Consider the following 24024-nt stretch of genomic DNA (forward strand, 5'->3'; position numbering starts at 1 on the left):
AGCCCTTCTTCAGGAATGCCTGAAGAAGGGCTTATGCCCGAAATGTCAATTATCCTGTTCCTCGGATGCTGCCTGGCCTGCTGTGTTTTTCCAGAATGACATTTTTCAACTCCAAATCATTTAGGTAAATGACCAAAAATAGAGGACCCAGCACTGATCCTTGTGGCACTCCACTGGTCACAGGCCTCCAGTCTGAAAAACAACCCTCCACCACCCTCTGTCTTCTACCTTTGAGCCAGTTCTATATCGAAATGGCTAGTTCTCCCTGTATTCAATGAGATCTAACCTTTCTAATTAGTCTCCCATGGGAAACTTTGTCGAACGCCTTACGGAAGTCCATATAGATCACATCTACTGCTTTGCCCTCATCAATCTTCTTTGTTACTTCTTCAAAAAACTCAATCAAGTTTGTGAGACATGATTTCCCACATACAAAGCCATGTGGACTATCCCTAATCAGTCCTTGCCTTTCCAAATACATGTACTTCCTGCCCCTCAAGATTCCCTCCAACAGCTTGCCCACCACCGAAGTGAGGCTCACTGGTCTATAGTTCCCTGGCTTGTCTTTATGGACCTTCTTAAACAGTGGCACCACTTTAGCCAACCTCCAGTCTTCCGGCACCTCACCTGTGACTATTGATGATACAAATATCTCAGCAAGAGGCCCAGCAATCACTTCTCTAGCTTCCCACAGAGTTCTCAGGTACACCTGATCAGGTCCTGGGGATTTATCCACTCGTACTTCCTTTATACTCTTCTGAGGATTTACTCGATCTATCCTGTCTATACCTGACACATGCTTCCTTCTTTTTCTTAACCAAACCCTCAATTTCTTTAGTCATCCAGCATTCCCTATACCTACCAGCTTTCCCTTTCACCCTGACATGAATATACTTTCTCTGGATTCTTGTTATCTCATTTCTGAAGGCTTCCCATTTTCCAGCCGTCCCTTTACCTGCGAACATCTGCCTCCAATCAGTTTTGAAAGTTCTTGCCTAATACTGTAAAAATTAGCCTTTCTCCAATTTAGAACTTCAACTTTTAGATCTGTTCTATCCTTTTCCATCACTATTTTAAAACGAATAGAATTATGGTCGCTGGCCCCAAAGTGCTCCCCCACTGACACCTCAGTCACCTGCCCTGCCTTATTGCCCAAGAGTAGGTCAAGTTTTGCACCTTCTCTAGTAGGTACATCCACATACTGAATCAGAAAATTGTCTTGTACGCACTCAAGAAATTCCTCTCCATCTAAATCTTTCACACTATGGCAGTCCCAGCCGATGTTTGGAAAGTTAAAATCCCCGACCATAACCACCCTATTATTCTTACAGATAGCTGAGATCTCCTTACAAGTTTGTTTCTCAATTTCCATCTGACTATTGGGGGGTCTGTAATATAATCCCATTAAGGTGATCATCTTTCTTATTTCTCAGTTCCACCCAAATAACTTCCCAGGATGTATTTCCGGGAATATCCTCCCTTAGCACAGCTACACTGCTATCCCTTATCAAAAATGCCACTCCCCCTCCTCTCTTGCCTCCCTTTCTATCCTTCCTGTAGCATTTGTATCCTGGAACATTAAGCTGCCAGTCCTGCCCATCCCTGAGCCATGTTTCTGTAATTGCTATGATATCCCAGGCCCATGTTCCTAACCATGCCCTGAGTTCATCTGCCTTCCCTGTTAGGCCCCTTGCATTGAAATAAATGCAGTTTAATTTATTTATCCTACCTTGTCCCTGCCTGCCCTGACTGTTTGACTCACTTCTGTTCTCAACTGTACCAGTGTCAGATTGATCTCTTTCCTCACTATCTCCCTGGGTCCCACCGCCCCCACCCACCCCCCCACCTTACTAGTTTAAATCCTTCTGGACGTATAGAGGTGACATTATAGAGGTTTATAAAATCACAAGGGGCATGATTAGAGTAAATAGACAAAGTCTTTTCCATGGGTGGGGGATCCTAGAACTAGAGGGCATAGGTTTAGGGTGAGAGTGGAAAGTTATAAAAGAGACCTAAGGGGCAACCTTTTCATGCAGAGGGTGGTGCATGTGAGGAATGGGCTGCCAGAGAAAGTGGTGGACGCTAATACAATTGCAACTTTAAAAGGCATCTGGATGGGTCTATGAATAGGAAGGGTTTGGAAGGATATGGGCCGGGTGCTGGCAAGTGGGACGGGATTGGGTTGGGATGTCTGGTCGGTTTGGAGGGGTTGAACTGAAGGGTCTGTTTCCGTGCTGTACATCTCTATGACTCAAAATGCTCCTGTCAATATGCAAGTCACACAAAGGTGCCAAATTTTCATCCACTAACAGTCAATATATCTCATCTTGGGGTGGAATGGGACTAGAAAAATAGAAATATTGCGCTGAAACTTTCCTGATGAAGAGCTTATGCCTGAAACGTCAATTCTCCTGCTCCTCAGATGCTGCCTGACCAGCTGTGCTTTTCCAGCATTCACTCTCAACACTGTTCTCCAGCACCTGCAGTCCTCACTTTGTCCTGAATCTTACCACGTTTTGGTCAAGTGTCACTTTCATCCGGTTTCTCTCTGAGGGACCTAGCAAATTTTCTCACGCGATCATCCCAAATTTGCCTCATTAACTACCTACAATAACCCTGTGGTACTCCTAGTATCCAATGCCTACCCAATGCTCCAGCTTGGCATAGCCCAAAGCATTTGCCATGGGTAAGAGTGCCATAAAGAAGGAAGGTATGGACAGGATAGATCGAGTGAATCCTTAAAAGAGTATAAAGGCAGTAGGAGTATACTTAAGAGGGAAATCAGGAGGGCAAAAGGTGGACATGAGATGGCTTTGGCAAATAGAATTAAGGAGAATCCAAAGGGTTTTTATAAATACGTTAAGGACAAAAGGGTGACTAGGGAGAGAATTGGACCCCTCAAAGATCAGCAAGGTAACCTTTGTGTGAAAATAGGGGAGATACGAAATGAATATTTTGCATCAGTATTTACTGTGGAAAAGGATATGGAAGATATAGACCGTAGGGAAATAGATGGTGACACATTGCAAAATGTCCAGATTACAGAGGAGGAAGTGCTGGATGTCTTGAAATGCATAAAGGTGGATAAATCCCCAGGACCTGACCAGGTGTACCGTGGAACTCTGTGGGAAGCTAGAGAAGTGATTGCTGGGCCCCTTGCTGAGATATTTGTATCATCGATAGTCACAGGTGAGGTGACGGAAGACTGGAGGTTGGCTAACGTGGTGCCACTGTTTAAGAAGGGTGGTAAGGACAAGCCAGGGAACTATAGACCAGTGAGCCTGACATCAATGGTGGGCAAGTCGTTGGAGGGAATCCTGAGGGACAGGATGTACATGTATTTGGAAAGGCAAGGACTGATTAGAGATAGTCAACATGGCTTTGTTCGTGGGAAATCATGTCTCACAAACTTGATTGAGTTTTTTTGAGGAAGTAACAAAGAGGATTGATGAGGGCAGAGCGGTAGATGTGATCTATATGGACTTCAGTAAGGCGTTCGACAAAGTTCTCCATGGGAGATTAATTAGCAAGATTAGATCTCACAGAATACAGGAAGAACTAGTCATTTGGATACAGAACTGGCTCAAAGGTAGAAGAATGAGTGTAGTGGTGGTGGAGGGTTGTTTTTCAGAATGGAGGCCTGTGACCACTGGAGTGCCACAAGGATCGGTGCTGGGCCCTCTAACTTTTTGTCATTTACATAAATGATTTGGATGCGAGCCTAAGAGGTACAGTTAGTAAATTTGCAGATGACACCAAAATTGGAGGTGTCGTGGATAGTGAAGAGGATTACAACAGGATCTTGATGAGATGGGCCAATGGGCAGAGAAGTGGCAGATGGAGTTTAATTCAGGTAAGTGTGAGGTGCTGCATTTTGGGAAAGCAAATCTTAGCAGGACTTATACACGTAATGGTAAGGTCTTACGGAATGTTGCTGAACAAAGAGACCTTGGAGTACAGGTTCATAGCTCCTTGAAAGTGGAGTCGCAGGTAGATAGGATCGTGGAGAAGGCATTTGGTATGCTTTCCTTTATTGGTCAGAGTATTGAGTACAGGAGTTGGGAAGGTCATGTTGCAGCTGTACAGGACATTGGTTAGGCCACCGTTGGAATATTGTATGCAATACTGGTCTCCTTTCTATTGGAAAGATGTTGTGAAACTTGAAAGGGTTCAGAAAAGATTTACAAGGATGTTGCCAAGGTTGGAGGATTTGAGCTATAGGGAGAGACTGAATAGGCTGGGGCTGTTTTCCCTGGAGCGTCGGAGGCTGAGGGGTGACCTTATAGAGGTTTAAAAAATTATGAGGGGCATGGATAGGGTAAATAGACAAAGTCTTTTCCCTGGGGCTGGGGAGTCCAGAACTAGAGGGCATGGGTTTAGGGTGAGAGGGGAATGAAATAAAAGTGACCTAGGGGGCAACATTTTCACGCAGAGGGTGGTACATGTAGGGAATGAGCTGCCAGAGGAAGTGGTGGAAGCTGGTACAATTGCAATATTTAAAAGGCATTTGGATGGGTATATGAATGGGAAGGGTTTGGAGGGATATGGGCCCGGTGCTGGCAGATGGGACATAGATTGGGTTGGGATGTCTGGTCGGCATGGACGGGTTGGACCGAAGGGTCTGTTTCCATGCTGTACATCTCTATGACTGTATGACTCTATTTAGATTAGACTCCCTGCAGCATGAAAACAGGCCATTTGGCCCAAGTCCACACCGACCCTCTGATGAGCAACCTACCCAGACCCATTTCCTTCTGACAAATGCACCTTGGGCAATGGGCAATTTAGCGTGGCCAATTCACCTGACCTGCACGTTGGTTTGGACTGTGGGAAGAAACCGGAGCACCCGGAGGAAACCCACACAGATTAGATTAGATTAGATTAGATTACTTACAGTGTGGAAACAGGCCCTTCGGCCCAACAAGTCCACACCGACCCTACAAACAGCAACCTACCCAGACCCATTCCCCTACATTTACCCCTTCACCTAACACTATGGGCAATTTAGCATGGCCAATTCACCTAACCTACACATTTTTGGACTGTGGGAGTAAACTGGAGCACCTGGAGGAAACCCACGCAGACATGGAGATAATGTGCAAACTCCACACAGACAGTTGCCTGAGGCGGGAATTGAACACGGGTCTCTGGCACTGTGAAGCAGCCACCGTGATCTAACATCCTTTGTCAAATCTCGGTCTTAAATTTAACAAAACCAGATGTGAACCGGTGGTGATCTGATTTCAACTTAAGCCAAAATATTCAATTTCAGTTTTCATAAACTACCTGTCACTAACTCATTGTTGGATGCTACTCTTATGTTCCCTGCTGTTTCCTTTCCCTGGTTCACAACTCTTGGTTCTCCAATCTTAAGTAGCATGTTGGTAGTGTCACTGGGTTAGTAATTCACAGACCAAGACTAATATCCCGGGGAGACAGATTGAATGTGAATTCAAATTATTAGTCTGGAATCAAAAACTAGTGACAATGATGACATTAAGCCAACATTGTTTGTCATAAAAATCCATCTAGTTGAAGAATATCCTGAGGAAAGATCTGGCCTACATATGACACCAGATCAATTGTCATGTTGCCTAAACATCCTCTGAAAAGGACTAAAAAGCTTCTCAAATCATGAAAAATAAAAGATGGACAACAAGTTCAGGCATTTTCAATGATGCCTATCTCAAGAAAAAAATGAACAAAGCATGCACTCATGAGGAATATTGTCTGGTTAGGATCAAAGGAGTTATTTCAAGAATGGCAAAGTGTACCTGTTCAAAAGTTCAGAAGGAACTCCTCAACACAATTTGAGCTCTTGAATACCCCTTGTTCAAACCATATATTATTGTCATTATGTTACAATCCCTGCAATGGTATCTAATCCACCACTGGTTTCGATGCTTATTGTAGAGGATCAGTTAGCTCAGTTGGATGGATGGGTAGTTTGCGAAGCAGAGTGATGCCATCAATTCCTACTCAGGGTGAGGTTTCTATGACGGTTCCTACTTCTCAACTTCTCTCCTTACATGATGCGTAGTGACACTCAGATTAAAGCACAACCAGTTGTAGAAGCATCTGCTACACACACTCATGAGTCAAGAATGTGGTGCTGGAGATATGGGGAGAAAGTGCAAATTTCACACAGATAGTCGCCTGAGGCTGGAATCAAGCCCAGGTCCCTGGTGCTGTGAGGCAGCCGTGCTAACCACTGAACCACCATGCTGCCCCAAGGCACAAATCGAGGGCTCATCTGCAATTTGAACCCGGGACCTCCTGCATCTCAACATGATGGTAAGCCCCTAAACAACAATCATGCCCCTAGACTAGTATTTACTATACTGTAGTGAGTCTGGACAAGGGTTGGCTTCAGGAGCTGCCCTGAACTGGCTGCACACACTGACAATATGGCAGATGAGGAGCTTGCGCTGAGGAGGACCTTACACTGACATTGATGGACAGAATATATTCCGCTGTCAAGAAACAGCTCCCCTCATTTTGCTTTGCCCAAATTGCAAATAGAAAGAAAACCAATCCAAAATGATCCAAGTTAATGGATTTATTTACATTATACTTTTAAATATATAAGTAGAAAGTGAGGACTGCAGACGCTGGAGATCAGAGTCAAGAGTGTGGTGCTGGAAAAGCACAGCAGGTCAGGCAGTATCCGATGAGCAGGAGAATCAATTTTTCAGGCATATCTTTTAAATATATGACTTCATTTTAAAGTGAACGTGCTCTGAACTTGTATGCGATTGGTGCTGAGGTGCCTGTGATCATACTGCTTTCTCTAGATTGATTATGATGGGGCATACAGACCTGCCTCTTTGCCTTGCCCCATCACTGTGCACAAGTAACCTTCAAGTTACTGTATGTGGAATCTCACTAATGGAGAGAGATGTCTTTGATCCTTTGAGGACCAGCTCAAATCATTTACTTACTGACATACTCCCAGCTTGTTAAGTTCAAACACAGAGACACCATGAGTGGAAATGGACTTTTAAAATGCGTGTTTAGATGGTGTTTCCTCTTGCTACTCAATGTTTCTGTAATTGAAATATCATCAGTAGACCCTGAAGCAAGAAGCATGCCGCAGCATTGAAATAAAGACCATGTCTAGTTGAGAAACAAAGAAGCAGTTTTTATATGTTTGGCTGATATCACATATGCCCTTTTCTGAAAAGAGAGAACTGCAGATGCTAGAAATCAGAAAAATAAACAGAAATCACTGGAAAATCCTAGTGCTGCTCCTAGTTTTTATGTTCATGTTCTTAAACCGTCTCAAGTCAACTAGAGATGGGCATCAGAAACAAAAACAGAAATTTCTGTAAAAGCTCAGCAGGTCCAGCAGCTTCTGTGGAGAGAAAGCAGAGTTGACATTGCAGATCCAGTGATCCTTCTTCAAACTGATCACTTGACCCACAATGTTAACTCTGCTTTCTCTCAATAGGCGGGATGTGAAGGTGCTGGTTTTGGGCTGGGGTGGACAAAATCAGAAGTCACATGACACCAGGTTCTAGTCCAACAGGTTTGTTTAAAATCACAAGCTTTTAGAGTGCTGCTCCTTCATCACCTTCCACCTTAGTTCAGTCAACAATGAGCTGTGTGGAACTTTTCTCTCTCCTTCTGCCCTCAACTTCAACCTGTAAGCATGTGTTCCATTTATTTTGGTCTTTAAAGGGATTTGCTTATTGGGACTGTTGTGTATATTTGGAACAGCATTATTTAGTCTAGTTTGGATAGACTGAGTTCTCTAGGAGTTCTTTATTCTGTTCCTTGTCTTTCATTGTGTAATTTAGTGAATACATTCTTGTCTGTTTTAAAATCTAGTAGTCAACCTCACTAACTTAATCCGGGTAATTTTCACTGTATACTTACCAAAACTAATTGCAAAGTTATGGTCTGGGCTGTCTACTTCAGAATGTTATTAGTCGCCTAGCCTAGTCCATAACAATAGTGACCCCCAGTTCAATATTCCTACCACCAGAGAACGTACCCTCTTCATAAAGTCACTCAGGAGCTTTTACATTTCAATCAAATCAACTCTTACTCTTCTAATCTCCAGCAGGTATAAGCCTCGCCTCGCCAATCTTTCCCCCTCAGAGAGCCGACCCATTCCAGGTATTATTCCTTAAACTAAAACAAAGAACTGCAGATGCTGATGACCTGAACCAGAAATTGCTGGAGGAACTCGGCAGGCCATGGCAGCATCTGTGGAGACAGTAACAGAGTTAGCATTTCAGGTCCAGTGACCCTTCTTCAGAAGTCTAGTAAACCTTGTTTCAAAACGTTCCCAGTACAGGCAGGCCAGGTCTGGCATCAGGGTCTGCTCTGACAGTCCATGGGAAAAGAGGATGGTCCTGCTCTCCAGCTCCCTACACATGAATCTTGGTGCCAATTTGCCTCTATCAGCGTCATTCCTGATGAAGGGTTTATGCTCGAAGCGTTGATTCTCTTGCTCCTTGGATGCTGCCTGACTGGGGATGCTTTTCCAGTGCCACACTTTTTGACTCTGATTTCTGGCATCTGCAGTCCTCACTTTCTTCCTTATTCAGTCATCTCTTAAAGTACAGATAGAGCCCCTTTGGCCCATCGAGCTTACACTGACCTTCTGAACACCATCCTACCCAGACCCAACCGTTCTATCCCCTGTATTTCCCATGGCTCATCCACCTAACCTGCACACCTTTGGACTGTGGGAGGAACCCAGAGCATTTGGCAGAAACCCATGCAGAAACAGGGAGAACGTGCAAACTCGACACAGATAGCCACCCAAGGCTGGAATCAAATCCGGGGGGGAGGCCTGGCACTGTGAGGCAGCAGTGCTAACCACTGAGCCATCACTCCGCCCAATTCCTGATGTTTTCCAACAGTGAAAGGCAATTCCTGGCATACAGCCATTGAACTGGTGCACAGCTGGGAATTTAATATGGCATTGGTGTCAGGAATGCCAGAAGGTTCTGGCAAGGGAGAGCTCCTCATGAGCTGATGTGAACTGTGAAGATACGGTGCATACCTAATGAAGTTAGCAGTGCGAAAAGCCATTAGGGGTCAGGGAGAGAAACCTCCATGAAACTCTCTGAAGTTTACACTGCCAAATTCTAGGAAAATTCATCCCCACATAAAGTCCTTCAATTTTATTTTCATCCACAGTTTGCTCATGGGCTGGAGGACTTAAGGTAGTTACCATCTACGTTGAAGACACATGAAGAATGCAATACAGGGAAAGCTAAGTAAATCTATCCTAAAAAAGTATCATTATTACTCAATCATCGATGCCCAGTGACTGCAGTGTGCAACATTTAGATGGTTAGATTCCCTACAGTGTGGAAACAGGCCATTCAGCCCAACAAGTCCACACCGACCCTCTGAAGAGTAACCCACCCAGACCCATTCCCCTACCCTATATTCACCCCTGACTAATGCACCTAACACTATGGGCAATTTAGCATGGCCAATTCACCTGACCTGCACATCTTTGGATTGTGGGAGGAAACCCACACAGACACGGTTGGGGGTGGGGGGTGGGGGGGGGGAGGGAGGGTAAACATGCAAACTCCACACAGACAGTCACCTGAGGCTGGGATCAAAGTCAGGTCCCTGGTCCTGTGAGGCAGCAGTGCTAGCCACCATGCTGCCCACCATGATGCAATGTAAGAACTCACCAGATACCTCCAACAACACCATCCAACCTGTACTACTTAGAAAGACAAGAACAGTAGATGCATAAGAACAATATTTTCTACAAGATCCCACGCAAGCCTTGCAGTGTCCTGCGAATTATATCATCATTCCTTCACTGCTGTAGAGTCAAAATCCTGGAACTCCCTCCCTAACAATGTCAACACCACATTCAAGAAGGCAGCTCAGCACCATCTCTCTGGGTAATTAGGGATGGCAATAAATGCTGGTCTGGCCAGCAACTCCCACATCCTGTGTACAAAATATTAAAATGGGTGATAAAAATTGTCAACAAGGATTTTAAATAAAGCCAGACCTGTTTTAGCTGGGAGGGAGGCACAGTGAGTGATTGTATGTCTCTTGGAGCAGTAACCTTCAGTTGTAAACAACATAGCCGCAGTTTCGACTGATCACTCAATAGGAACTCACTGCCCACAGCTAAAAGAGAAACACAAACTCCTATTGACCCCTCCTATATATTCAAAAGGCCATTCCCTTTTCTTATTTGTTGCAAGTCTTGCATGAAAAATCACAGCGCCAATTCAGCTTTGAGAAACGTTGATCAATTGCCATAGTCCCTTTTCTGTCAAAGTCAGGATGGCTGATGAAAGAAAGAAAGAAAGACTTGCATTTATATAGACACATTCGAGATTTTAGCAGTGACAGCACTCCCTCAGTAGAGTATCGAGTGTCAACCTTGATTCTTGGGCTCCAGTCTGGGATGGAACTTGAACTCAGAAGTTTCTAATTCAGTGTGTCACCATCTGACCCACAGATGACAAAATGCCCAAAGGTGTACCCACACAAAAGGAAATACTTTCATTTTTAGTGATGCTCACAAAATGTCATGACCTCAAAATGTCACAAATTCCTTCATAGCCAATGATATATTTTTCATGTGTGGCTGCTATAATATTGGAGGGAAAATTTGTAGCCAACTTACACAGAGCACAATCCCAAAACAGCAATGTGACAATGTCTACATCACCCGTATCAGTGTGATCATGGCTGTTGGATTTTCTTTTACACCCACTTGTGTGGAACGTCGACTCAACTTATTACTTCATCCAAAAATCATGGTGCCCCCTACATTTTGCTCATCGCTGTCAAATATTAACCTGGATTATGTCTCTGGAGCTGTACCTTAAAACCACAACCTTCTGATTTGCTGAAATTTCTTTACTCTCACATCCTCATTATGTTCAATGTCAGGTCACAGCCAATTAATTAATTTTAGGTATAGTCATTCTCAATATTCAGACAAATATAGCATCTAACCTGTATTGAAAGTTATTAAGGATGAGTCCTTTTATGCCTGATGTTTGCGAGATGAATGCTCATGAATTATCCTGCTCTTCATCAAATAGTGGATCTTTTACGCAGGTAGGGCAGGCATAGTTTAACAAGTTTATCTAAAGAACAGATCCTCCCATAATGCAGCTCTCTCTCTTTCTCTCTGTCTCTGTCTCTGTCTCTCTCTCTCTCAGTGCTGTGCTGAACCAACCACTGACTCTCTGTGACTAAAGGTACAGTTTACAGATCCTGAACTAAGCAGGCACCATCTTACCCAGTACATTAAACACAAACAGTTTCTGACCACATGACTGGACTGGAGTCACATGTACATCTGACCATCAACGGTTAGCAAATTATCCCAAAGGCAAACTCCCTACTCACTACTGGATGAATTCTAGCACCAACAGGATGGGGTTCTTAACTGAACATCAATGACCCATTTAATGGTTCAATTGTCAGAATAGGAAAATTGTCCACAAGTCAAAAGGTGTGGCACTGGAAAATTTGAGCAGGTCAGGCAGCATCTGAGGAGCAGGAGAGTTAATGTTTTGGGCATAAGTGAAACGTCGATCTCCTGCTCCTTGGCTGCTGCCTGACCTGCTGTGCTTTTCTAACGCCATACCTTTCCACTCTTGACTCTCCAGCATCTGCAGTCCTCACTTTCTCCAAGATTGTCCACAAGCTTTGCCAACATGACTGTGATTGGGATGGAGCATGGAAGGCTGCAGGGTTTCTACCCACCACCTTCCTTTCCGATTATATGTCCCTAGCCACCAAACTGACCAGGGTGTTGGCCATTTAGTTTGACCCTCACTATGTTCAGCCACAATACAAATGTCATGAGTAAAGTTAATGCTCTCACCTTTCAGTTAATGATGGGAAGGGAATAATCTGCCAGAACAAATCCTTCTCTGTTTTTGCTGACTTTTAGTTAATTCAGTGTCTTTTGCACATATTTGTAAGATAATAGTTTTGTTTGTGTTTTTCTCCTCCTGTAACCGCAGTGTATGAAATGTCACAATTCCTGTTGTTTCACTGCTGATCTCTGTCTTTTCTTCTGCCAAGAGGTTTCATATCTATAAAAGCTCTTCTGGAATCTGATTTCCTATGAGGAAACCAAATATGAAAAGCTGAAGTGTATCAGTCCATAGATATATTAGCACTTCGTCATTAGCACATTGAGTTTGACAATGGTCTCAAACAGTGGAATAATCAGAACAGCAGGATCTTTGCCTCAACTTGTGAACACCCTCCCCACGTAAACTGGACTGTGATCAAAAGATTCCACTGTCCGGTGCTGCACCACTGAGAATGCATTGTGTTCTTTTCAGTACAGTGCGGAATTTCACTTGGAATTGGTGTAACTTGGTCCCGGCCATTGTCCCTGCTGACATGTCATTCTTTGGTCAGCTCCCTGGGGCAGGAGTGGACACACTGTGGTCTGGATATCCCGAGAGAGGATAGCTCAGTATTGTCTTCTGTGAGGCCAAGTGGCTGTGCTCAAATATATCATGAACAATAATGATGCTGCTGATTTCAGCCATGGACCAGATGCCAATTTCAGGAGTGAGGCTGCTTCTTCAATCTGTAGATTCTCCGTCTTTGAGCTCCTCTGTTTCTCACTGCCTTTTGCTGCCATTTTATTCCCAGTTCCCTTCGGGCCCTGCTTAGTGTTTGCTGCCTTGTTTTCGTGCATTTTTAAACTTCCTCTCTCAGGCTGATGATTATTCGGAATTGATGGACAGTGTCGGTTTTAACTAACAGAAATAGAAGAATTTATTCCACGGAACTCAGCTACTTCGAAAAGGTACAAATAGTCCTTTTCAACAAGTCGATATTTCATGAGGGCGAATGTGCAAACATTGGCTTGCAATAATTAATTGCTTTTCTATATTTGTCCAACGCATAAAATGTCTGTTTGGGAAAAGGTTCAGTTTATCTGAGGTGGAGTCATGTCCTCTGTAACCCTCATGGTATCAGCTGGTTACCAAGTTTCATGCAATAAATGCGTTAAAAGTCCCATTCTCCTATCAATCCTGTGCTTGCACTGACCTACATTGGCTCCTGATCAAACAATGCCTCGGTTTCAAACTTTTTATTCTTGTTTACAAATTCCTCCATGCTTCAACTCTCCCCACTTCTGCAAGAAGTCAATTAGCAGAGGGTGTAAATTTAAAATCAAATTAATTAAATAAAAAATGAATTAAATAAAATGCAATGATGATAAATTTAAGGTAAAGGTTTAGAGGGGTTTTAAGGAGAATTTATTTTCATTCAGAGAATGGCAGGTATCTGGAACTCGGAGTCTGAAAGGGTGTGTTAGGTGTGAACCATTACAACATTTAAGAAATATTTAGATGAACACTTGAAATGCCATATCGTACAAGGCTATGGGCCAAGTGTTTGGAAATGGGAAGATAATACATAGGTGTTTGATGACTGGCAGGGATGTGGTGGGCCGAAGGGCAATTTTCCATTCTGTAATAATCTGCGACTCTACTTTGGTATCTTGTACATCCTCAATCATAATTGCTCCACCATTGGTTGTCTAGAATGTAAATTCTAGCGCCTCTCTCCCTCACCTTCCTCCATTGAGTCACTTTTTAAAACCTACTTTGTTGAACAAAGATTTTTGTCAATATATCTTTTGAGTCTTTGTGTCATGCTTTGTTTTATAATGTTCCTGTGAAGCACCTTGGCTCATTTCCTTCTGTTAAAGGCACTATTTTAATGTAATTCCTATATGAATAGTTTTGGCTTTGTGTCAACATTGTCTGACTTGCACTCCTTGAAACATTTTTCTACACTGAAGCTGCTATATAAATGCCCGCTGTTGTTGCTGTATGATGCAACAAAGCACTTACCCATGGTACTGCCCCTGAAAGGTGCCAAGCATGTTCCATGGGCTTCCAAACTGGTAGACTACCAATGTAATCCACGAACAAGGCCACCTAGACTCTTCTTGCAATCCTCAAAGAATTGGCAGTTTCCAGGAATTAGATCATGTGCCCAATTGCCGAATGTTGAATGAATATCTGGGTGGGAAAGCTAAAAATAGATTTAAAAACAACTTAAAAATGAGTCAAAGATTAAAACTAATAATTGAAATGTCGCATTAATTAATACATAGTCGCAAAATCAAATCCACATCCATGTATCTTTTTAGAGAAAACCCCAACATACTCACTCATTACAAACCCAAATTACAATCTATTCTCTAGGGATTACTTCCATTCTGCTCATTGCAATAATGATACCTGAAATTAACGTCTGCAATGGGATAACACTGCATCGTCTATTTGGTAATGAATAAGTTTGTTAAAGACATCTTACTTACTGTTGTAATCACTGGGGAAAGGTTGACGAAAACTGAAAAATCTTAGCAGAGACAAAACATTCCAACCAAAGCAAAGTAACACTCAGCTTGGCCACTAACACTCTGAACAGGAAGAAGCGAAACAGTATTGTGGAACTCAATGATCAAACTGTATGTAACTCAGTTCAGACAGCCCCCTGTGTTCTAGTCACTGAGATGCAAGGGGCACAGACAAGGTCTGGAGGCAGATCAGCTACAAGACTAATACCCAGAGTCGGGGGTCCATACAACATGGAAGTTGGCCATTTGGTCCCAGCAAAGAGCTGACCAATTAATCCTACACCAGCCTGCTCTTTCATCACTGGGCCTGCAATTTTATCTCCTTTTCAAGTGCCTATTCAAGAGATGCGTTCTCAGTTTAAAAAGAGGGCATGTTTTATAGAAATAAGTGAGAAAGAATGACTGGAAAATTCCTCAGAGTTTCACTTCCTCCATACTGTGTTTCCTTTGTGCATATAATAGTATCTCCAACCAATGGAAAATGTAAACCTGAAATACTATTTTTAAATAAATTGTGCAAATTGGACAAAAGGACACAAGTTAAGAGTAATTTGCATCAAATTTAGGACTGATAATAAAAACTGCTTTACATTTTCACTGGATTGGAGGAGGCTGAATTTATAGAGGTTTATAAAATCATGAGGGGTATGGATAAGGAAAATGGCAGATGTCTTTTCCCTCGAGTCGGGGATTTCAAGATAATGGGGCATATTTTTAAGGTGAGAGGAGAAAAATTTTAAAAAGATATGAGGGCAATTGTTTTTAGACAGAGAGTGGTTTGTGTGTGAAATGAACTTCCAGAGGAAGTGGTGGATGTGGATACAGTTACAATATTTAAAAGACATTTAGCTAAGTACATGAATAGGAAATGTTTTGAGGGAGATAGGCCAAGCACAGGCAGGGTGGGATTAGTTAAAATCACACATCACCAGGTTATAGTCCAACAGGTTTATTTGGAAGTACTAGCATTTGGAGCGCTGCTCCTTCATCACACAACCACCTGATGAAAAAGCAGCGCTCCAAATGCTAGTGCTTCCAAATAAACCTGTTGGACTATAACCTGGTGTTGTGTGCTTTTTGACTTTGTACACCCCAGTCCAACACAAGCACCTCCAAATCCGGGACTAGTTTAGTTTGGGATTATGGTTGGCATGGACTGGTTGGGCTGAAGGGTGTGTTTCTGTGCTGCATGATTCTATACTTCGGAAAGATGTTGTGAAACTTGAAAGGGCTCAGAAAAGATTTACAAGGATGTTGCCAGGGTTGGAGGATTTGGACTATTGGAAGAGGTTGAATGTGCTGGGGCTACTTTCCCTGGAGCGTCGGAGGCTGAGGGATGACCTTTTAGAAGTTTATAAAATCATGCGGGGCATGGATAGGATAAATTGACAAAGTCTTTTCCCTGGGGTGGGGAAGTCTAGAACTAGAAGGCATAGGTTTAGGGTGAGAGGGGAAAGATATAAAAGAGACCTAAGGGGCAACATTTTCATGCATGTACGTGTATGGAATGAGCTGCCAGAGGAAGTGGTGGAGACTGGTACAATTGCAACATTTAAAAGGAGCTGGATTGGTATATGAACAGGAAGGGTTTGGAGGGATATGGGCCAGGTGTTGGCAGGTGGGACAAGATTGGGTTGGAATATCTGGTCAGCATGGACGGGTTGGACCGAAGGGTCTATTTCCATGCTGCACATCTCTATGACTCTATGACTCTATATGTGTGACTGGGCTTCCAAAGATTGTGATGGAGGTGAAAACTGTTTATCCTACAACCAGATACTAGATTCTGAAAACAAAAGATGAAGGAATTTCAGGATTGAGCTGCAAAGTCTTTCTAGTGTCTAGAAATATCACGTCATCTTGTTAATGATCATTGTCATCTCAACAAAAGAGAGAGGCAGAAAATTACCAGTGGAAAGTGAATAAAAATTGTGAGGTTTATTATAATAAAATTGAATACATTGGTATATGCATGACATTGTAACTCTTTCTTTCATGGATTATAAGACACCTTCTTCTGGGATTTCTTCAAGGTTTGAATGATTCAGTAATGAGGTTTTAGGCCAACTAAGCTCAGAATGTGATGGCACAACCATCACTGTCAGTGTGTTTGGTCTCCTTCCAGATTAGTTACGGCCAATCTTCTTTCCTTTTCGACTCAGTCCCATGTGAGGTTTTGGCAAAGAGACCGAGAGCTCAGCTGGACTGAGTTTAGAAAAAGTAAATAAAAGGCAAGAACACCGAACACTGACATGAATGGCAAAAGAATCGAAGGCAACATAAGGAAAAAGTCTTCTGTTCAAACGACCGTGCGTGGTTAAGGTCTGGAATGCACTGCCCAAGTTTGCGGTGAAGACAGATTCGAGCATAGCTTTAAAAGGCTTTGGGATAATGATCTCAAGAGAAAAAATATTGCAGGGCCACAGGAGAAAGGCAAGGGGTGAGGAACTAGCTGAATTGCTTTTGCAGGGAGCCGGTATGAACACAGTGAAATGAATGTCCTCCTTCTCTACTATAATCACTCTATGATTCTCTGATCTTGTGGTCTGATCCATTCCAAAGAAGGCTGGTGGAATGCTTGCCTTTAAGGTGTGGATGCCATACAAATTAAGGAAGTTATGCTTTTAGTTGTACAGAGCTTTAGGTCAGGAACCATTTGCACATCGCACCTTTGCAAAGACACATCGGCTCTGAAGGGAATGCAATAAAAGATTCTCCAGGATGGTGGATGGATTTAAAGTGTTAAGTAATGAGGAAAGGCTGCATAAGGTCAACTTGAGACTAGCAGGTTGGAGGACAATCTCATCAAAATGATAAAGAGATTTGAAAGTCCTCCCATATCCATGACAAACACACATTACCGGTACATTAAGCAGAGGTCTGTACTAATAATCCAGAAATATCAGCCCAAATCCCACCATTACAGCTGACAATTTTAAATTCAGTTGATCAAATAAATCAGGAATTTAAAAGCCTACACTAGTGACAGTGACCACAAAACAATATCCTCTTGTTTTAAAAATACAAATGGTCTTTTAAAGAAGGAAATGTACCATCTTTACCCAGTCTGGCTTACTTTTGATTTCAGAGCCACCATGATGTGGTTGCCAGTTAACTATTACCCTTCAAGCCATTCAGTTGTCAGAACCACCTTCTCTAGGGCAAATAAAGGATGTGTAATAAACACTGACCTTGCCAGCGATTCCCATATCTCACAAAGAAATAATGTTAAAAATAAAATCATTAGGAATGGATTATGAGCCTGATGCTGAAGAAGGAATCCAGGCAGAAATCTTGACAAGTCCTTTATTTGAATAACGCAACAATTCATTTGTCTGCCTCTGACTTACTATCCCAATATTCCTACAATCCCTGTTTATAGTTTTTAATCAACCAATCGAAACAACCAAACCAAATTCAGTCATATTAAATAGGTGACAGTTCCTTAAAAGTGCACTTGACTGGCAAAATCTCAGAGGAAATTTATTCATTCAAATTAAAATGTTGTGTTGTTATGGGGTTATGATGGACCTCAACACCCGGTGGGTGCCCACCAGTTACTGGATACCACATGCTCCTCAAGGAGACACGTGACCATGGAAGATAAACAGGTAGTTGGTTTAATGACCCCCATACCCAATTGATAATCCACTACCAGGACTTACTAATGACCACTTTGGCCAGGTCTTGGAACAAGCCACAAACTGGTGACTTGCTATTTCCTCTTTATAAGTGTACTAAAGATATTTCTATACCAACTTGTTCAGTGATTTTATTGCACACCTCTGGAGCAGGTGGGAATTAAACCTGGGTCTCCCACTCCACAGGTAGGGACACTACCACTGCACCACAAGGGCCCCTACATAAGCATTCTCAATACTTAACTAACACCCTTCACTTGTGTATCTTAACAGCAAAATTAATATACCACTAACACCAAACATTTCTTTTTTACATACACCTGCTTCCTTTTTGATTTTTGATGCTTTTATGAAAAAAATGCTCATTGTCTCCCCTGAAGCCACATACCCGTGATCCCACAAATAGCATCACCCTTCCAGCAACACATCCGGTGAGTATGTTCCTGACGTAGGTCTGATATTACTCCACAGACCATGGGAGGTGGAGAGGCAATCTCACCTAGAATACACATCCCCAGTTGGGGAGATCATCTCCACTACCAGGAAACAGAGCCATACTAACCTCCCACTCTGCCTGGAGATCCTAAATGTAGAATCTCCACAACAATCCATCCTGAGACTGGCTAATCCAGTATTGGGGTCATGGAGTTATAGAGATGTACAGTACGGAAACAGACCCTTCGGTCCAACCCATCCATGCCGACCAGATATCCCAACTCAATCTAGTCTCACCTGCCAGCACCCGGCCCATATCCCTCCAAACTCTTCCTTTTCATATACCCAACCAAATGCCCATTAAATGTTGCAATTGTACCAGCCTCCACCACTTCCTCTGGCAGCTCATTCCATACATGTACTACACTCTGCATGAAAGAATTGCCCCTTAGGTCTCTTTTATATCTTTCCCCTCTCACCCTAAATCTATGCCCTCTAATATGTCCTCTCCCCCACTCCAGGGAAAGGACTTTGTCTATTTACCCTATCCATGCCCCTCATGATTTTGTAAACCTCTATAAGGTCACCCCTCAGCCTGCCATGCTCCAGGGAAAACAGTCCCAGCCTGTTCAGCCTCTCCCTGCAGCACAGATCCTCCAACCCTGGCAACATCCTTGTAAATATTTTCTGAACCCTTTCAAGTTTCACAACATCTTTCCGATAGGAAGGAGACCAGAATTGCATGCAATATTCCAGCAGTGGCCTAACCAATGTCCTGTACAGCTGCAACATGACCTCCCAACTCCTGTACAAAATACTCTGATCAATAAAGGAAAGCATACCAAAAGCCTTCTTCACTATCCTATCCACCTGCAACTCCACTTTCAAAGAACTACGAACCTGCACTCCAAGGTCTCTTTGCTCAGCAACACTCCTGAGGACCTTACCATTAAGTGTATAAGTCCTGCTAAGATTTGCTTTCCCAAAATGCAGCATCTCACATTTATCTAAATTAAACTCCATCTGGAACTTCTCAGCCCATTGGCCCATCTGATCAAGATCCCATCGTAATCTGAGGTAATCTTCTTTGCTGTCCACTACACCTCCAATTTTGGTGTCATCCGCAAACTTAATAACTGTACCTCTTATGCTCACTTCCAAATCATTTACATAAATGATGAAAAGTAATGGACCCAGCACCGATCCTTGTGGCACTCCACTGGTCACAGGCCTCCAGTCTGAAAAACAACCCTCCACCACCACCTTTGACCTTTGAGCCAGTTCTGTATCCAAATGGCTAGTTGTCCCTGTATTCCATGAGATCTAACCTTGCTCACCAGTCTCCCATGGGGAACCTTGTTGAACGCCTTACTGAAGTCCATACAGATCACATCCACCACTCTGCCCTCATCAATCCTCTTTGTTACTTCTCCAAAAAACTCAATCAAGTTTGTGAGACATAAAGCCAAGTTGACAATCCCTAATCAGTCCTTACCTTTCCCAATACATGTACATCCCATCCCTCAGGATTCCCTTCAACAACTTGCCCACCACCGACGTCAGGCTCACTGGCCTATAGTTTCCTGGCTTGTCCTTACCACCTTTCTTAAACAGTGACACCACGTTAGCCAACCTCCAATCTTCTGGCACCTCACCTGTGACTATCGATGATACAAAAATCCCACTAAGAGGCCCAGCAATCACTTCCCTAGCTGCCCACAGAGTTCTAGGGTACACCTGATCAGGACCTGGGGATTTATCCACCTTTATGCATTTCTAGACATTCAGCATTTCCTCCTCTGTAATCTGAACATTTTTCAAGATGTCACCAACATTCCAACATTCCATATCTTCCATGTCCTTTTCCACAGTAAAAATCAAGGATCAAACCTATTGCTGCCTTGACTTCGAAGCTCTCTGTACAGTAACTCTCAAAGTCGATGTCTCATTATCCCCATTGGATGGTGGGAGAAATGATTAATATTATTGCTTGGCTCTACTTCAGACTTTCCATTTGAATGATTCCATCATTTCCATCCTCAGCTTAAAGCTGCCAAGCGAGATGAGAGATATTTGTCACCAACACATGCAGCCCAAAAGAAGCAGTCTGCTCACTTTTTAAGCAAGCTTTGACACACCCTTGTGTCTCCTTATCTGTTCTGTCCCTGATTAAATTTGAAGCCAGTTGAGGGGTTGAGAGACTTTATGAGAAAGATACATCAAAGGGGATTATCACCAGGTCAATAAAGTCCATTTGGGAAGCCCCTGAATGAGTGCAATCTATGGTAAGAGTGTTTTCTTTCAAACAGTCACTTTTGTATGTTTTCCAGTTCCTGCAAGTACTAAAATACCAGAGCCCGGAGCTACCTTTTGGACATAACACACAAATTTAGACCAGAAATTGCACCCAACATTGCCAATGGCAAATTACATCCAAGTACCCTCACAATCTTATTGGAGTGCACCCCACCTCAAAATGAGCAAAAATCAGCAGAATTGAACAGAGATAATTAAAGCCAATGGGGAACACTGAATGCCCAGGGAGTGGAGCATTTTTAACACATTCGGAATCAAAGAATTGTTACAGTGCAGAAGGAGACCATTTGGCCCATTGTGCTTGCACCAGCTCTATTACCGAGTGGCAATCACCTTCTTTCTTCCCATATCCCTGTACCCCATTTCTATCCAAATAACTATCCAATTCCCTCTTGAATGCTTCAGTTAAACCTCCCTCCAACACATTTCCAAGCAAAGTGTTCCATATCCCAATTACTCGCTGAGTGTAAAAGGTTTTCTCATGTTACACTTGCTACATTTGTACATCACCTTTTAGAACATAGAACATTACAGAGCAGTACAGGCCCTTCGGCCCTCAATGTTGTGCCGACCTGTGAAACCAAACTGAAGCCCAACTAACCGACACTATTCCATTATCATCCACATATTTATTATATGACCATTCAAGTGCCCTTAAAGTTGGCGAGTCTACTACCATTGCAGGCGGGGCGTTCCATGCCCTTACTACTCTCTGAATAATTAACCTACCTCTGACGTCTGTCCTATATCTATCGCCTCTCAAATTAAAGCTATGTCCCCATGTGCTAGCCCTCACCATCTGAGGTGGTCGAAAGTGGACCTTGTATATCTCTGCTTTAAATTTGAAAACTTATTTAACCACCATTCCCGCACCTCAGGCGCAATAAGTAAAAAAAAGTCTCAATTTTTAATGTGGGCGTTTCCTTCTGCCATTTATAAAATGTCAAATGGGTTTGTTTGTTTGACTAAGTGTCAGCTTTGCTGAGTTTCATGGAGGGTTTCTCTCGAGGCTGAGTGAGGTTTCTCGTCGTTTCCCTCCAGACTCACGCCGTTAACTACCCACCCTGCCCCTCGTCACCGCTCTCGGCTGGTGCTAGCCTCCTTCTACCACTTGTTGTTCTCAGTACAGCTCATCACTGCTGGCCTATCCCAGAATGGACCAGCATCATAGCACCTTTAAAAGACCTTCTTGCTCCTGGACAAGCTCTGTTCATGCTGTGTTGAAGAAGCTTCAGCCATCTGGAGGAACAGCCAGTGCTATATGAAGAAGATTAATGATCATCTCCATTTTGCTGGGATAAGTTCCACTACCTTCTCTCTGTTCCCTCACACTCACTCTGTTTCTGCTACAGCACCCAGCTCCCACCAAGGTTCATGCTCCATCTCTCTCACTGGTGCTTCCCTCGCTGACTCTCACCCATCCCAACACCCGTCCCTCTCAACACCGCATGACCTTTGCATGGCACTAACGGCTGTGCCCACCCACTTCCACCACAGTCAATCCCTCTCTTTCTGTAATTTCAGGAGAAAACAGTGCACTAAGAGTCAAATGGGTGATGGGACTCCCGACATTTGGCTCCTCAGCCCCTTTGAGGAGACCACCCTGATCCTGACTGGGCGAAGTGGCCAACTGCCTCTTCCCAATTGCCCGGACTGATATCGAAGGCTGCCCTTGAGTTTATGTGACTGAATGTTCAGAAAGGTGCCAACTGTCAGATGCCAGTGTCTGTGGACACTGGGTGGGTACACTGGTGCACTGGAGTGTGTTTTAAGATGTTGTTGGTGGGTGTCCAAGATGGTGGCACAGATGAACACTTTGACTTTCAAGTTGGGACTAGTTTCCTCATAGCAGGGTAGGAAACTGCATACCCATGAGGTGAGATTTGCAGCCAATGAGGCAGGCAACCAACAATAACCCCAATGTTAATCAGCAGCTCACTGCTCCCCAGTTAGAATCTCATCTTGACACCCGGAACTGTTTGAAAATGCAACAAGTTGCTCCCAGTGTTGACAAAGGTCTCCTCCAACTACTGAAGTGATTTTCCAGGATTTCGCCCACGTCGTTCAAGCCCCTATTAGATACACTCAAAGAAATTCAGGGTAGCATGGTGGCTCAGTGGTTAGCACTGATGCCTCATAGTGCCAGGGACCTGGGTTTGATTCCAGCCTCAGGTGACTGTCTGTGTGCAGTTTGCATATTCTCCCCTGCTGCATGGGTTTCCTCAGGCTGCTCCGGTTTCCTCCTATAGTCCAAAGGTGTGCAGGTTAGGTGAATTGGCCATGGGAAATTGCCCATTGTGTTCAGGGATGTGTAGGTTAGGTGCATTAGTCAGGGGAAATGTAGAGTAATAGGTAGGGGAATGGGTCTAGGTGGGATACTCTTCGGAGGGTCAGTTGAGACTTGTTGGGCTGAATGGCCTGTTTCCACACTTTAGGGATTCAATGATATTGAAGTTACAAAGCAGCTGTCAGTGGGGTAAGAGTGGACAATGGCCTGCCACCATAGTGCTTTTCAGCATCTCATGGATTCCAAAGCTCTCCACAGCCAGTGAAGTGCAAATGAAATACTGCTACAGTCACCACGTGGGAAACACGGCAGGCAATCTGAGCACAGCAAGATCCCACAAACAGCGATGTGGTAATGACTAAACAGTAATGTTGGGGGAAGTGTAATCACACTAGATAGGGTGCATGGCTATTCCTGGTGAAGGGCTTTTGCCTGAAACGTCGCTTTTCCTGCTCCTCGGATGCTTCCTGACCTGCTGTGCTTTTCCAGCACTACTCTGATCTAAACATTGCATGGTGAATTTTCCTGCTCTTCCTCAAGACAATGTCAAGGAACCTTTTACATCTACCTCAGGGCACCAGGTCCTTAACAAATGGATGTGGACCATGAGCTAGAAAACTGACTGACATTTCCACACCCATCCAGTGAAATTGATGTGTTAATATTTTAGAATAACCCAGCACAGTACCAATATGGCAGACAAAGTATAAAACAATTGTCTGAACTTCCTGTGAAAACTGAGATTGGACTTTCATTTTGGACTGTCTTTGCTTCAGATCCATAGTGTGCATGATGATTGTCCTCCTGCTGTTGGCTTGTGTTTCCACACTGTAGGGATTCTATGATTCTATGATATTGAGGCTATAAAGCATGATGCAACTCGGTCAGTGTAGTAGACCAGCTGTGAATGTCATTGAGAAGGTCCTAGAGAGCTAATGACAGGATTCAACATTCTCATCCTCTCATGATATGCTGTATAGAAAACCCTGCAC

General features: G+C 43.4%; 1 long non-coding RNA gene across 1 annotated transcript in view; it reads right to left on the reverse strand.

The window, feature by feature from the left end:
- Window positions 1-24024, reverse strand: part of LOC140485466 (uncharacterized) — a 31328-nt gene that overhangs the window by 2745 nt on the left and 4559 nt on the right. Inside the window, exon 3 of the long non-coding RNA XR_011962338.1 lies at window positions 13842-14025. This is a non-coding gene — a long non-coding RNA (uncharacterized lncRNA). The remainder of the gene's footprint in view (window positions 1-13841; window positions 14026-24024) is intronic.

This window comes from Chiloscyllium punctatum, chromosome 14 (genome assembly GCF_047496795.1).
Source record: "Chiloscyllium punctatum isolate Juve2018m chromosome 14, sChiPun1.3, whole genome shotgun sequence".
NCBI classification, from domain to species: Eukaryota; Metazoa; Chordata; class Chondrichthyes; order Orectolobiformes; family Hemiscylliidae; genus Chiloscyllium; species Chiloscyllium punctatum.